The following is a 14,624-nucleotide window of genomic DNA, read 5'->3' as shown; positions in this document are numbered from 1 at the left end:
CCAAGTTCAAATTTGACCTCAGACACTTAACGATTATTAGCTGTGTGACCCTGGACAAGTCACGTAACCTCATTGCCATGCAAAACAAAAACAGACAAACAAACAAAAGAGGCCTTAGGGACAGCAAGGTGATCCAGTGGATAGAGCACCAACCCTGAAGTCAGGAGGACCTGAGTTCAAATTTGGCCTCAGACACTTACTAGCTGTGTGATCCTGGGCAAGTCTAACTCCAATTGCTTTCCTTCCCCCCAATAAAAGGAGGCCTTAAAGGACACATCCAATCCCTTCATTTTATAGATGAAGAAACCTAGATCTATAGAGGTTAGTAACTTGCCCAGGGTTATACAGTCAGTAAGTGTTTCTGGTAGGATTTGAACCCAGGTCTTCCTTACTTCAAGTCTAGTCCTCTGTCCACTTCTCCCCACTGCTTCTGCCTTCCAATTTCTTCCATTCTGGAAGAATCCAGAAAGGGAATTCCCTCTCCTTCCTCCCCTCTTACAAGCTACTGACTCATTGAACAATTTGCACCCCCAAGATTTTACCAGCTCTCAACTGGCTGCCTCTAGTTAGCTTGAGTACAGGACCCTCTCCCTCCTAGAGGTTCCCCTCATTCTGTGGAGCAGGATAAAGAATGGAGGCTGCTGAGATCCAAGGGATCTGTTGGGGAGGGAGATAGGAATGAGGGAGCAGGGATGTCCCCCAGATATGCCTTGCTTAGTGTATAATGGGCTTCTGAGAAGCAGCAGAATACAGTGAGAGAAAAGCTAGACTCATCAGGAACCTGGATTAAAATCCCAGTTCTACATGTGGTTCTATGGTTCTAAAATCTGGTTCTACCATTTACTTGCTGAATGAACCTGGGTAGGTCACTTAACATCCAGAGTCTCTGGAAGTCTCAGGAAGGCTAATTCTCAATCTCCTTGGCTGGATCTTCATCCATGTCCACTAACTGTGGGTATTCCCCCAGTGTTCTGTCCTGGGCCCTCTTCACTTTTCCCTCTATACTATTTCCCTTGGTGGTCTCACCAACTTCCACAGATTCAATTATCATCTCTATGCTGGTGATTCTTAGATCTACTTTCCAGCCCTAACTTCTTCAATCTTGCATCTCCAGCTGTCTGTTGGACATCTCAAACTACGTCCCAAGGGCATCTTAAACTTATCCTGTCCAAAACTGAATTCATTATCTTTCCTCAAAAACTTCCCCCTCTTCCTAACTCCCTTTTTGCTGTCAAGAATACTAACATCCTCCCAGTCACCCAGGATCACAACCTAGGGGTCATCCTTAACTCCTCCCTCTCTTTCATCCCCTACATCCAAGCTGTTGCCCAGTCCCTGTCAATTTTACCATGTGCAATATCTCTCATATATGCCCCCATCTCTGCTCTGATCATGCCACAGCCCTGGTTCAGGCCCATCTCACCTCATGCCTAGACTACTATAATAACCTTCTGGTCGGCTTCCCTTCCTGAAGTGTCTCCTTGCTCTTAGTCCATCCTCCATTCATCTATCAAAGTGATCTTCCTAAAGTACAGGTCTGACTATATCATCCCCCAATTCAATAAACTCCAATAGCTCCCTACTACCTCTAGGACCAAATATAAGATCTTTGGTCTGGCTTTTAAAGCCCTTCATAACCTGCTCCCCTGACCCCTTCCCCCATCTCTCCAGTATTCTTTTTGTGTGTGTATGTGTGAGGCAATTGGGGTTAAGTGACTTGCCCAGGGTCACACAGCTAGTAAGTGGCAAGTGTCTGAGGATGGATTTGAACTCAGGTCCTCCTGAATCCAGGGCCAGTGCTCTATCTACTGCACCACCTAGCTGCCCTTCTCTCCAGTATTCTTATACCTTATTCCTCTTACGTAGTCTATCATCCAATGGCTCTGCCCTCTTTGCTGCCCCTTACATCAAGGGGCAGATAGGCAATACAGTGACTAGGACAAGAGGCCCACAGCCACGAAAAGCCGAGTTCAAAGCCAGCCTCAGACATTTACTAGTTGTGTGACCCTATTAACCTCTATCTCCCTTGGTTTCCTCAATGGCATAATAAGGATAATAATAGTACCTACTGAGGTAAGGTTGTTATGAGGATCAAATGAGATAATATTTGTCAACTGTTAAGCACAGTGACTGATAAACAGTAGGTGCTTAATAAATACTTATTCCCTTTCTTCTTCTCCCCCTTTTCTTCTCCCTATCTCCTTACTCTGTGTACTTTCACTACTGTCCCCCATGTCTGAAATGAGTCCTACCTTCTGCAAGAAGTCTTGCCCAGTCTACCTTAATCTTAGTGCTTCCCCTCTGAGATTATCTGCAATTTTTCATGGATATGGGTATGTGTATACACCTTGTTTGTACATAATTGTTTGCATGTTGTTTGTGTGCTCCTCGAGAGAAGGGCCTATTTTTGCCCTTTTTTTGTCTCCCCAGTGCTCAGCACATATTAGGTGCTATCATATCATTATGTCACTCATTTTGGATTTATGCTCAGAAAATGACAAAATTTCACTGTTAGGAATATACCCTGGGTTGGTCAAAGAAAGAAAGGTCCCATGTATACCAATATATTTATAATAGTACTTTTTGTAGTTAATAGCCATTGATTAGGGAATGGCTAAACAAATCACAGGATATGAATGTAATAGACTAAAAGTGTACCATAGGAAAGATAAGGAAAATTTAAGAAAAGCACAGACAGATTTAGTTGAACTCATATAAAGCAGGAACAATATAATCAAATAACTACAACAGAGTCCATGGAAAGAACAGTAACAAAAATCAAAACTTAATGCTGAGAATTGGCCTGAGAAAGAGATGAGAAAATTAGCCTCCCTCTGTTCTTTGCAGAGGTGGGAGACTATGGGTGTGGAACCCCAAATATATTGTCAGGCCTATTTGATGGGGTAGTTGGTTTTGCTGAACTGCTTTTTCCTCCTCTTTCCTTTATATTCTTTGTAACAAGATATGACTGGGGAGATCAGATGGGGATATGTTTAGGAATAAAGGTGATATAAAAACAAAAGATGTCACTAAACTTTAAAAAAAATATATAATTGTATGAACGATCTCACAGGATTGCTGTGGGGAAATCCTGTTGTAAGCCTTAAGGCACTTAGAAATGTGAGCTACATGATTCTGGACTAAAATAATCACATTTCTACTGCACTTGAAGGCTCAAAAAGTGCTCACAACAATTCCTGAAAGATTGTTAGGGAAATATTAGTATTCCCAGATTATAGATGAGGAAACTGAGGCTCAGAGAAGGTATTCAATTATTCAATTTTCTCTAAGATAAATAGCTCACTAGTGTGTGAGGTGGGATTTGAAAACAGATCTCTCTTGGCTCTAAATCCAAAGCTCTGTCTACTATACCACACTGCCCAGCTTTCATTAAGTGGTTAGATCGAGCAAATCACCAAATTATAGATACACATAACTGGAAAGAAACTTGGAATACAGAATGAAAGTCCTGGAATGGTCATAATAGAGCATGTGAGATGCTAGAGCAGGGAGGACACCCAAAAAGTACCACATCGTCCCTGGAAGGGACCTGACCTATTATTTGGTCTAACTCCTTTTTTAAATTTTTATTTTAAAGTGGCAATGAGGGTTAAGTGACTTGCCCAGGGTCACACAGCTAGTAAGTGTCAAGTGTCTGAGGCCACATTTGAACTCGGGTCCTCCTGAATCCAGGGCTGGTGCTTTATCCACTGCGCTACCTAGCTGCCCCTTCTAACTCCTTTTTACAGAGTAGATTAGGGCTCAGAAAGGGGAAGTGACAGACCCAAAGCAAACTGTTCTCTTCCCCATCTGACCCCCTAACAACTGAAAAAGACCATTTTGATAAGGATGAAAATGAACATCGAGATTTCAAACTCCTTCAACCATTTGCCATTTCCTCTGTTTTCCCTGGTGATCCTACATATCCTTCAGTATCCATTTACCATCTCCAGGAAGCCTCTCCTGGTTCCTGGCTAGAAGTATTTTCCTTCCCTCCCTTCCATAACACAGAATTTGTTTGGCTCCCTTGTATTTTAATTTATGTCTAATCCAGTTCAAAAAAATGTATGTTTAAGTGCCTATGTGCAAGGATGCACTGTGCCAGATTCTGGGGATAGATTTTTTTTTTAATGACACAGTCCCTGACCTCAAGAAGCTTAAAGAATCATACAATGTGTATGATGAAGTATAGAGTGTGATGAGAACTAGAGTCAAAGGGGACCTAAGATAATTTGAGGAGGGAGAGAATACTTTCAATGGGGTGAGGTTGGGGAGTGGGGAAGCGAAGGCTGTCAGGGCAGAGGTACCATCAGAGTTAAGCCTTGAGGAGACTTCTAAAAGGCTAAGAGGTAGAAGGTGTGCATTCCAGCTATGAGGAAAGGTATTCACATGTGAATGAAGAGAGGCAGGAGATGGGATATTGAGTTTGGAGAATGGCTTCTGGTCCTGTGGCTAGAATGTACAATGCACAAAAAGGACTCAGGCTGAATAAAGTGCTAAACACAGGCTGCAACCATATTGTGGAGAGCTTTAAATGCTAAGCTCAGTATATCTTTTCTCCTATGAGCAATAAGGAGTCACAGAAAGTTTTTGATCGGGAGATTGAAATAGTCAGATTTGGGACCTTTACATCTTTGACCTCCTTGAGGCATGTTCCTAGCACTGGAATTATTTCTTAGCATAATTCTAAAATTAGTGAAATAGTGAATAATGAAACAATGTGTGTCTTAGGGATGGTTTTGGCAGCTGCCTGAAAGATGGATAGTACTGGGAGGTTGAGGGGCACCTGAAAGCTGATCAGTTTTAAGAGGTTCTTCTAACAGCCCCAGGGAAAGGGGATGTTGGTATGGACAAGTATGGGGTCACTGTGAGGGGAGAAAAGTGGATGGAGATGGAATCAATAGGGCAGGACAACTGACTAGATGTGAGGGCTGGAGAGGGAAGAGTCAAAGATGACTCAGGTATTAAGCCTGGCTGCCAGATATCAATTTAAATAGGGAAGTGAGGCAGAGAAGAAGGTTTATCAGGGATAATGATGCATTCTGGACATGTAGACTTTGAGATGCCAGTGGAACATTCAAATAAGGTCTCCTCCACAGAGTAGGTGGCATAACAAATGTTTGTTGAAACGAATGGAACTCCTCCTTAAAAACAGGTAGGGCTTGCAGAAAAGTCTAGATTTGTGAGCTGATTGATCATAGCATTAATCAATCAATGGTCAAACATTTGTCAAGTGCCTGCTATGGCACTTGGCACTCTGCCAAGTGATGGGCATATAAATGCAAAAGTTAAACAGTCCCTGCCCTCAAGAAACACGCATTCTATTGAAGGAAGAGACAAGATCCACATGCATACATATATGCACAATAGTTACTAGTGGAATGGGGGGAGAGAACAGCTGCGGAGGATGGAAAGCTGGGAGCTGGGGAGGAAAAAAACCGTCTTCCTCATGAGGTGCTTAAGCTGAATCCTGAAGGAGACTAGAAAATCTCAGAGGAAGGTTAAGAAAAGAGTGCATTCTAGGCTCAGGGGCAGCCAGTGCAAAGACAGAGGCAGGGAGCATTGCTGAGTAGGAGGAACAATAGAAAGGCCCATCTGAAGGATCATACTGGGTATAAACAAGAGTAATGGATGTGATTACTCCACCAGCACTTCATGCTAGTCTCCTTACTCTATTCTTTGTTCTAGCTACACTCTTAACAACTATTCCTTTAACTCTTCCTTTCCGGTTATTACTTAACCACTTGCTACTTCAAGCACGACGCTTATTTCACTTTTCTGGGCTTATTTCCCCTGCAAAATGAAGCAGTTGGCCTAGGTCCCTTCCTCTAAGGTGCCTTCTCAGATCTAAACTTGGGGATCTCCCATCCTTTCCCTTTCGTCTAAGGTCTAGAGAAATGGTTGGAAATGTCCCATTTAGTGAGAGGATTCAGTATTCTTGTTTTTTGTTTTTGTTGGTTGGACAATGAGGGTTAAGTGACTAGCCCAAGGTCACACAGTTAGTGCTAAGTGTCTGAGGCCGGATTTGAACTCAGGTCCTCCTGACTCGAGGGCCAGTGCTCTATCCACTTTGCCACCTAGCTGCCCCCAGGTCTCAGTATTCTTGAGAGGTTTTATAGGATTTAGAAGTGTCGGGACTTAAGGCTCATCTGGTCCATTCTCCTCGTTTTACGGATGTGGAGACTGAGAGGGTAAAGTGCCCTGACTGGCCTGAGTTCACACAGTAGGTGACTGGGGGGCAGGGCACTGATAGTGAGTGAGTCAGGCCCTAGGCCTCCAGTGCATCATCCTTGCCATCGCTCCAGCTCCCCTCGCTCCCTGCCTTCTCCTCCTGTTCCCCCTCCTCCTTCCTCTTCTCCTCTTGTCATCGCAGCACCGGGGGATCGGGGGCCAGGGGCCATCTAGCAGACGGCCACTCGGCCGTCTGCTCTCCCAAGGCTGCATCCCTCGGCCCTTCCCGCTCGGCAGCCTGGCCAGCGCCAGGGTTTGTTCGTCTGCAGCTTTTCAATTGCCGCGTGAAAAAAGCCCTTTGTTCCGGCTCCTTCCCGGCTCCCTCCTGCCTTTGTGCGGCGGGGGCGGCGCGGGCCCGTGTCTAACACATGTCTCCGGCGGCCCGAACAAGGCGGAGGCTGCGTTCCAGCCAACGTCTTCCAAGAGCTGATAAAGCCAGACCCGGAGTGTGGGGAGCCCGGTCCCCCCTCCCCTCCCCCCCAGCAGCTCGCGGCCCAGACAAAGGGCGCGCGCCTCGGGCCCAACAAGCGGTTTATTGTGTGGGCCCGGACAAAGCGGGCCCGGAAAGGCGGGAGGCTGGGGGCGGGGAGTGGGGAGCCAGAGCCAGAGCCGAGAGCCTGCAGCCCAATGCCCGCCGCTTCCACCTACCCGACCAGACTGTGTTTGGGGACTGAAGTCCCTGCCCGATCTCCAGGGAGGCCAGCTGCATCAAAGCGGAGCCCAGCCAGTTCTTGAGACTGGGCCCCAGCCCAACCAGCCCGGCCTGTGTCAACCCACGTCCAGCCAAGCTGCTTAATTAGCACCATCCGACAGCCATGCAAAAGACGCTTCACTGAGCCTGCACAGAGGTGGCGAGGCCGAGTGGAAAGAGCTACTGACTGCTGAATAAGGAGTCCCGGCTTCTGGTCCCAACTTTAACTAGCTTGAGTGACCTTTGGACAAGTCTCTTTCCCTCTCCCGGCCTCAGCTCTCTCCTCTGCAAATGAAGGGGCTGAATGAGATGGTTGCTAAGGTCCCTCTCAGCTCTGTCCCTTCCACCTCTGACACTGTGTGATGCCTTCCCTGAATCTTTGTCCTTGGTGAGATCATGGAACATAAATGAGAAACAAGACCTAGTCCCTTCCACACTATATAGTCTAGTGGGGGAGAAAGAACAGGGACACAACTATAACAGCAAGCAGAAGGTGATAACTGCAGGACACAAGCTGAATAATGGGAATCCAGATGAGGGAGAAAGTACATCCTAGCCAATCTACCGGAGCCAATGTATTTTTTTTCTTGGGAGGAAAGAGGACTAGGAAGACCTTAATAAACTGGGCTTGTAGTGCTGCTTTACTATCTTCCCTGCCCCTAAACCCTGCTCATCTACCTTCTCAAATGAGAGTTAGAAGGGGCTTTGGAGACCAATTGGAGTCCAATTCCTTCATTTTGCAGATGGGGAAACTAAATTCATAGGGGGAAGTAGCTTGTTCATCTCAAGATGCTTGAATTTGATGGGAATGGGATAGGTCTTGAGATGATGCTATAGCTGGGTACAGGAAGCCAGTTCAGGAAAGGTTAATTCAGCGGGGAAAGGAATAGGTTGGGTGACTGGCCTCACCAGAGAAGTCCAAGTTAATAACTCCTAGTTGGTAAGTTGGATATGCCTCTCAGCTGATGATTGCCTCTCTGGGTGGTCTCCCTGTCCTCGGAGATCATTTAGAGATTTAGAGCTAAAAGAGATCTAAAAATAAAGAACATAGACTTTCAAAGCTAAAAGGAGCCTTAAAGAGCGTTCTAGTAGAACCTTTCATTTTACAAGAGAAGGAAACTGAGGCCCAAAGAAGGGAAAGTGTTTACCTCTTTTCCCTCTCCCTATATTCCTCCCTCCTTTTTCTTTTCTTTGTACTTCTCTTTCCCTTCTCTTTTTTATCTTCCCACTCCTCCTGTTCCTTCTCCCTCTGTCTTAGCCCTCTTTCCCCTTTCCTCTCCGCTTTGTCTTCCTCTTTCTCATCCCTTGCCACTAGGCTTCCTCCTCTACTCCCCTTTACCTACCCCCTTATATGCTTATCTCCTTTCCCCTTTCTTTTCCTCCTCCCCACTCTCTTCCTCCCCTTTCTCTCTCTCTCTCTCTCTCTCTCTCTGTCTCTCTGTCTCTCTGTCTCTGTCTCTGTCTCTCTCTCTCTCTCTCTCTCTCTCTGTCTCTCTCTCTCTCTCTCTCTCTGTCTCTCTCTCTCTCTCTCTCTTTCTCTCTCTCTCTCTCTCTCTCTCTCTCTCTCTCTCTCTCTCTCTCTCTCTCTCGGCAATTGGGGTTAAGTGACTTGCCCAGAGTCATACAGCTAGTAAGTGTTAAGTGTCTGAGGCTGGATTTGAACTCCAGTCCTCCTGAATTCAGGGCTGGTGCTCTATTCACTGTGTAACCTAGCTGCCTCCCTCCCCTTTCTCTTCATCTCCTTCCTTCTACTTTCATTCTCCTGCTTTTCCTCTCTTCTCTGCCTATCTTTGCTTTTTTCTCCCCTCTCTTGTTTTTCTCCTACTCTCCACTTCTCTTACTCTCCCTTTTCTCTCTGTCCTCCCTTGCTTCTCCTTTGTCTATTCTTCACCCACCACTTCCTATTCTCCTCTCTTTCTCCACTTCCTCCTGTCTTCCTTCCTTTTTGTCTCCTTCCTTCTTTCTCCTCTTCTCTTCCTTTCCCCTTTTCCTTCCTTCTCATTGTTTCCCTCTCTCCTCTTCTCTCCCTCTTTTCTCCTTTCGTCATTGTTCCTCTCTTCCTTCTCCTTCCAATCCCCCACTTCCTCCCTATTCTCTCTTCCTCTCTTTTCCCTTTCTCCCCCTCTTCTCCTCTCCTTTTTTCTACATCCTTCCCACTTTCTCCTCTTTTCCTCCTCCCCTTCTTCCCTTTGCCTCCTCTCTCTCTCCCTTTCCTCCTCTCCTATATTTTCTCCTCATTCCTCTTCTTTGTCCTCCCCTCTCCTCCCTCACTCCCTTGACAGTCCTCTTTTCTCTTCTTTCTGCCTCCTCAGCCTTCAGAGGCTGTTTGTTCTCAGTTCTTGGCTCTTTTGTTCCCTCTGTAAGTAAATAATGTGGAGACAGAGTGAGGGAGGGAGGAAGGAAAGGAGGAGGGAATCCCAGGCTGGAGAGTGAGAGCCAGGTGTTCCCAAGGACAGCAACTTGACTGCCAGAGGCCTAGGTCACAGTCAATGCTGCTGAGCCTAGGCTTTGTGACAGCCAGTGTGTGTGTGTGTGTGTGTGTGTGTGTGTGTGTGTGAGAGAGAGAGAGAGAGAGAGAGAGAGAGAGAGAGAGAGAGGCATGTTTGTGTGTAGCTTTGTGTGTATGTGTGAATGTGAGTGGCATATTTGTATGTAGTTTTGTATGAGTGACAGAGAGAGAGAGAGAGAGAGAGAGAGAGAGAGAGAGAGAGAGAGAGAGAGAGTCAACTCTCATCTACCCCATGTTGGGGGCTATAGGAGAGGGCCTCTCTTAAAAATGGGGAGTTCAGGGGTCCTCTCCCACTGGGTTCAGAAAAAGGAGATCAAGAATGAAGAAGGGGGAAGGCAATTGAGAACAGGTCTGGTAACTGGGAGTAGAAAGGAAGGCAAAGGACTCCATTCCAAAGACAGCCAAAGGGAGCAGCTAGGTGGTGCAGTTCCAGTCTCAGACACTTGATATTTACTAGCTGTGTGACCCTGGGCAAGTCACTTAACCCTCACTGCCCCACCAAAAAAAGGAAGAAAGAGAGAAAGAAAAGAAAAGAAAAGGAACCAAAGACATCCAGAGTCCCGGAGCTCAATGAGCTCCCTCCATTTGGGGGCTGGCTGGCTATTTTCCCAGGGATCCATGGAGAAGGCTGTATGTCTTTATCCTTTCCTATAGCATAAAGCAATACAATGGAAAGAACACTGACTTTGAAGTCAGGGCACCTGAGCTTGAATGCCACTTTGTTCTTTTGTACCTGTGTGGCCCTGGACAAGTCATTTCTACTCCTAGGATTATTGCCTGAGGGGCTTGGATTAGATGATCTTAAAAGTCCCTTTTGGCTCTAAATCCTATTCAACTCAACAAACATCTTAAGCATTTACTTTATGAAGGGCACTGTGCTGGGCTCTACACTTGCAATTTTTAAAAAAATGATACATTCTCTGCACCCAAAGAGCTTACACAGTGCTCAGAAATCATAGTGTGTGGTTCTAAAACTGGGAATCCCTGCTCTTCCATTTACTAATCCTGCGGCCATGGACAAGTCCTTTTTAACTCACTGGGATTGTTTCCTCTTTTTTAAATGGGGCTTATTATGTAGTCTCAGGGTGGCAACTCCCTTTGTTCAGATAAGGAAACTGAGGTCTAGAGATTTGAAGGACTGACCATGTTTCATAGCCTGGAAAAAAAGATATGAGATGGATATAATGATAGTCTTCAAGCATCTGAAGTTGGAGGGGCATGGTTAGGTTTTAGGGTTTGGGGTTTTTTGGTCCTAGAGAGGAAAATTAGGGAAAATTAGTGGAAGGTGCAAAGGGGTTGGTTTTTAGCTCAGTTTAAGGGGAAAACTTCCTAAAATTTGGGGCAGCCCAAGGCAGACTGGGCTGCCTTGAGAAGTAATGAGGACTCTGCCTCAGGGAAGGTTTTCAAGTGGATGTTACATTGATTACCTTCTGGAGGTGATATAAGGCGTTGGGTTAGATGCCCTCTGAGGTTCTTTCGAACTCTGAGATCCTGCGATCTGGGAACAGATCTCAGAGGCCAATGCCTGTCCTGCCCTGCCTTGCCTCCTGCCACACAGGGCGGCAGGGAGGATCAGATGAGTTAATGTCTATAAAGTGTTTTGTACACAGTAAAAGTGCTGAATGTGAGCTGTGATAAGGAATATATGAGTAAATAGGGATAGCCAGGTAAGCAGGTGTATAGGCATGATTGCTGACTATCCATTCCCAGCTTGAGCTGAATTCTTTACTTCCCAGACTATATATAGGCCTCTTATTCCTGGAAAGGGGGAGGGAAGCATATATAGGGTGTTCTTTATGGATTCACCAAACCCTGCACAAACAGGTGTGCACATCTGTGCATATCTGTCCAATCCCTGCATTACCATGGGCGAATAACTCCTGGAGACATCAAGTGAGTTTGTTAGTTTCCAGCCATTGCTGGAGTAGGGGGACAGTAAGATGGGGACATGTGTTTGTGTGCACAAGTCTTGTATTCAAGTCTGACATCAGCACTAGAATGGAGCTTAGGTCTCATCTAGTCTAATCTCATTTGGGGGGGGGGACCAGATCTATGATTTCTTTGGCATAGAAACCTCCAGTAAGGAAACTCCCTTTAAACATATTGTCTTAGAGAGCTGTGTGGGTCACTCACTGAGATGTTAAGTGACTTACCCAGGGTCACCCAGTCATTATGTGTCAGAGGCAGGATTTGAACCCATGCCTTTCCAACTACTTGGAGGCTGGCTTCCTGTGCCATCACGTTGCTTTCATTTTCCTCATTTTACAAGTAGGGGAAGAGAGAAAAAAAGGAAGTAGATTTTCCAGATCACATAGTGAGTTAATGGCAGAGCAGAGACTATGGACGTTTATGGACATGTGATTGAGTGACTGGTGCTAGCACATATGGATGTCTGCTGCAGGTGCCTTCAGTATATACCGTTGTAGGTTTTTCTTCTCAATTACTGAATAATGCTCTCTCTCTCTCTCTCTCTCGCTCGCGCTCTCTCGCGCTCGCTCTCTCTCTCTCTCTCTCTCTCTGAGGGACGGTTCCTTATTTCCCCTTCCCCCTGCTGCTCATCTCCTTCACCACATCCTAGCACTCCCCAATCTGTGCCTATCTCACTCATTCATCCTGGAGCAGATTCTGAGGTCTGCCTGGCAGGTAGGGAAGCACCCTTTCCTCCAACCCAGTGCATGCTTTTCTCTAGCCTATAGACTTGTCTCCCTTTCTTAGGCTTCCAAGCCAGCAGAGGGGGCCTGGGTTGCAGCAAAGAAACCCACTGCAGAGAACTGTTGTTTGGCAAATCAGCTTTTCAATTCCCCCTCTCACTCCTGGAGTGACTCAGTCCAGTTGGCAGCCCCTCCCAGCTGCTTTTGTATGCCCAGGGTAATCACAGCCTCAGGAGGGGGGTTCTCTGGAGGAAGGAAAACAAGATGGGAGGGACTCTGGATAAATGAGCTGGTCTCCACCATCCCCATTCCTAGTTCACACACACACACATACACACACACACACACACACACACACACACACACACACACACGCATGCGTGCATGTGCACACAAACACATACACAGACATGATTCTGCCCTTATCTTTCCTTAAGGATGGATATTCCTTTGTGCTTAGAAGTTGACGATTCCTTCCTCCCTCTGCCCACTTGTTCCATCCTAGACCCTAATGTCACCACTGGGGTCCTTCCTTTCCCTACCCACTTAAGTCCTACCACCTCTCTGGCACCCATAGTTCATCATCCATGGTCTTTCTCACTATGTTTCCAGTTGGGTAGCCATGTGTGCTATCGTTCCTTTGCTGGCCCTCAAGCCAGAAGGCCCCACACACTATCACGTTTTCCTTCAGACTGGCCAAGTAACTGTTTGATCTCAGGCAAGTCGATTTCATTGTTTGGGCCTCAGTTTCCTCATCTGTAAAATGGATTTAAGAATAAAATGGTCTCTAAGTCTCTTTAGAACTATAATACTGTATGAAACAGCTGGGTGGGGTCTGGCATCTAGACTCTACTCAAACGCTTACTAGCTGTGGGATCTCGGGCAAATCCTTTAACCCGTCTGCCTTCAGTTTCCTCGTCTATCAAATGAGGATAATAAGAGCACATACCTCATAGAGTCATTGTAAGGATAAAATATGAGATTTGTAAAGTGTTCTGCAAACCTTGCAGTGATGTATGAATGTTAGATATTATTATTGTTATTATTATTATTATTATTCTATATCCTAAGATCCCTTCCAGTGCTAATATCTCATATTCTATGTTCTAAGATCATAAGATCACAGGATTTCAAGCTGAAAGAAGAAACCACCTAGTACATTTTTTCCTTTTATAGGTGAGTTCACTGAAGTCCAGAAAGGCTAAGAAATCTATGCTTCACTGATGGGATTTGCTCAGGATTGCATGCTAATAAGTTGTTATTATAGTTTTTAAGGAGCTGGGCTGGGATTTGACTCTGCCTCCAGACCTTGCTCTTTTTACTACCTAGAGCTACCTTTCTTCTAGCTGTGACATTCAGAATTCAAAGGTTCCTTCCAGCTCTGACATCTGACGTTCTCTAGTTCAACAATCTAGATTCTAAAGCTGCAGCAAGTTTTGGCAGAAACAGTGCGTTCAGGTTTCTGCAAACAGGATTATGTATGTCATACACAAGATATTTTGTTGTCTCTGGCTTATTCAGCCCCACCAAGGAAACTGGACCCAGAACATGGATGAAATCAAGTTAGGGGGGAAAACTGGGTTGAAACAAAGTCTCCCCCCTCCCACCCGCCCCGATCCTCCAAGCACTGATTCAGTCACTTTAGCTCTTGATGCTCACAGCTAAGGAAGCCGATGCATAGAAGGTGGGATAGATCAAGAGAGACTGGTAAGAATTCAGGCTGCCTGGTAGATTGCCAATATCTTTGCAAGGCTACCTTAGTCCCAGAAGGGGTATATATGTCCATTAACCCTATTATCTCCCTGTGTAGAACCCTTCTCTGATACCTCATTGTCCAAAGAGTAAGAAGCTCCTAAACCTGGCATGTAAAGTCCTCCTCAACCTGGCTACCATCACCCTTTGCAGACATATTTCCCAATACTCTTTGAACAGAAATCCTCTACTTCCATGAAATAGGTCTTTTCACATTCCTTTCACTGCTGTTCTTTCCTTCTTCCATGCTTTTGCCTACATTGTGCCCTCCAACCGGGAATGATGAGGAAAGGGACCTTAAAGATTACTTAGGCCAACCCACTTATTTTAAAAAGGAGAAAACTGAGGTCCAGAGAGGAGAACTAAGTAGCTTGAGGTCACACAGTGGGGTCACTCAGGTCCTAGGATGGGATGACACACCATACAGAGAGAAGCTGGAGTGCCAATATTCAAACCCAAGTCCTCTGACTTCCAATCCAATGCGCTTTTCTCACTAGTTCTCATCTTTACCCAGTCTAGTCTCTAGTAGTGAGGGAAGGGGGAGGGAAAAAAGCATTTATTAAGTACCTACTATGTGCCAGGCACGGTGCTAAGCACTTTACAAAGATTATCTTATTTGATCCTCACAACAGTCCTGAAAGGTAGGTACTATAATTATCTCCATTTTACAATTGAGGAAATTGAGGTAGATAAGTTAAGTGACTTGCTCAGGGTCCCACAGCTAGTAAGTGTTTGAGGGCAGATCTGAACTCAGATCTTCCTGATTCCAGGCCCAGCCCTCTATCCACTG

General features: G+C 45.7%; 1 protein-coding gene across 3 annotated transcripts in view; it reads right to left on the bottom strand.

Annotated features, from left to right (window-relative positions):
- Positions 1-14,624, bottom strand: part of CDH22 (cadherin 22) — a 108,339-nt gene that overhangs the window by 25,922 nt on the left and 67,793 nt on the right. The gene's annotated exons all lie outside the window — the stretch shown is intronic.

Source organism: Dromiciops gliroides, chromosome 2 (genome assembly GCF_019393635.1).
Source record: "Dromiciops gliroides isolate mDroGli1 chromosome 2, mDroGli1.pri, whole genome shotgun sequence".
NCBI lineage: Eukaryota > Metazoa > Chordata > Mammalia > Microbiotheria > Microbiotheriidae > Dromiciops > Dromiciops gliroides.
The sequence above is the reverse complement of the archived record's forward strand: the minus strand, read 5'-3'. Positions and strand labels throughout refer to the sequence as shown.